Source organism: Mandrillus leucophaeus, unplaced genomic scaffold (genome assembly GCF_000951045.1).
Source record: "Mandrillus leucophaeus isolate KB7577 unplaced genomic scaffold, Mleu.le_1.0 Scaffold32, whole genome shotgun sequence".
In the NCBI taxonomy this organism is placed as follows: domain Eukaryota; kingdom Metazoa; phylum Chordata; class Mammalia; order Primates; family Cercopithecidae; genus Mandrillus; species Mandrillus leucophaeus.
Window position 1 is genome coordinate 3,758,726 of NW_012103365.1, and position 1,819 is coordinate 3,760,544.

The following is a 1,819-nucleotide window of genomic DNA, read 5'->3' on the forward strand; positions in this document are numbered from 1 at the left end:
AGTCCCAGCTACTCAGGAGGCTGAGGCAGGAGAATGGCGTAAACCCAGGAGGCGGAGCTTGCAGTGAGCTGAGATCTGGCCAGTGCACTCCAGCCCAGCCCGGGCGACAGAGCGAGACTCCGTCTCAAAAAAAAAAAAAAAGAAAGTGCCTAGTGGGCTGAGCGCGGTGGCTCATGCCTATAATCCCAGCACTCTGGGAGGCCGAGATGGGCAGATCACCTGAGGTCAGGAGTTCAAGACCAGCCTGACCAACAAGGAGAAACCTCCCCCCATCTCTACTAAAAATACAAAATTAGCCGGGCGTGGTGGCGGGCACCTGTAATCCCAGCTACTCGGGAGGCTGAGGAGGGAGAATCGCTTGTACCTGGAAGTTGGAGGTGGTTGTGGTTGTGGTGAGCCGAGATCCTGACATTGCACTCCAGCATGGGCAACAAGAGCGAAATTCCGTCACACACGCACACACAAAATAAATAAATAAAAAGGAAAGCGCCTGGTGTTCATTTCTGCCCCTGGAAGAGACACAACATTGAGCACAGACCATGCCTACCTTTGTGCCAAGTGCACGAATAAGTATTTGTCAGCTGGCCACAGTGACAGGAACTGAGCACACATGTTCAAGATTGCATTTCCTGATGAGGTCTTAAAATTCTGGCTTTCTGTTTCATTGGTTCTGAATGGTCTCTGTGTTCTAGAAAGCAGATGAGGGCTTATAAGGCTGAAATTTCATTGTGAAAATTATGGTGCTTAATCTGATTTCTCAACTGAATGGAAAAATGTTCCCCCTTGACATAGATGCAGGTCACAGGGTCACCTCTGGGGAAAACCGGCTTTTCCCCGAGGGCTTAGCCCAGGGCCTTTCCGGCACCCAGATCGCATCTTCTTAGCTGTGCCCCAGAGAATGAGGTCGAGATTGTGATCTGAAATATTTTCAAGGCAGGTGCTGCTTTTCATGCCCAGAAAAGGCATGCCACTTCAGAGCTAGAACATTCTGTTGCACAGAAATTAGCTGTGAAACTTGCCCATCAGTAAAGTCAGATAAATCGTGGGGTTGTGCTTGTGTTTTTCTTTTTAAGGATCAAATTAAAGTTTGGAAAATGTTTGCTAAAGATGATGATTTTAGATCTGGAATATTAATCTGACATCTTTTTTTCCCTTAAATGCTTAATTTTTTAATGACAAAAATAACTTTTCCCTCCACTTATTAAGTTAAACATATTTCCCATAGATCTGCCTCATTCTTTTTAGTGGCTATGGGATGTTCTGCAGCATGGTAATATTAATACTTTATTTGGCCATTCTTCTATTGTTCATCATTTATGTGGCTCTGGTTTTGCTGTTGCGAATGCAAGGCTGGGTGTGATGGCTCATGCCTGTAATAGTCCTTGAAAGAGGTTGTGTCAGTTCCCATACCCACCCACAGTGAATGCGATGCCAGTGTCGAATATTCTCAATCTCTTTAATTGTTTATCACCTAGCAGGTGGAAAATAATCTGTCTTTAATTTTATCCTATAATCACTCTTGAGGCCGAACATTTTTTAAAAAAAATTTTTAGGGCAGGGCATGGTGGCTCACACCTATAATCCAAGCACTTTGGGAAGCCGAGGCGGGTGGATAACTTGAGGTTAGGAGTTTGAGATCAGCCTGGTCAACATGGTGAAACCCCGTCTCTACTAAAAATACAAAAATTAGCCAGGCGTGGTGGCAGGTGCCTGTCATCCTGGCTACTCGGGAGGCTGAGGCAGGAGAATCACTTGAACCTGGGAGGCGGAGGTTGCATTGAGCCAAGATTGTGCCACTGCACTCCAGCCTGGGCGACAG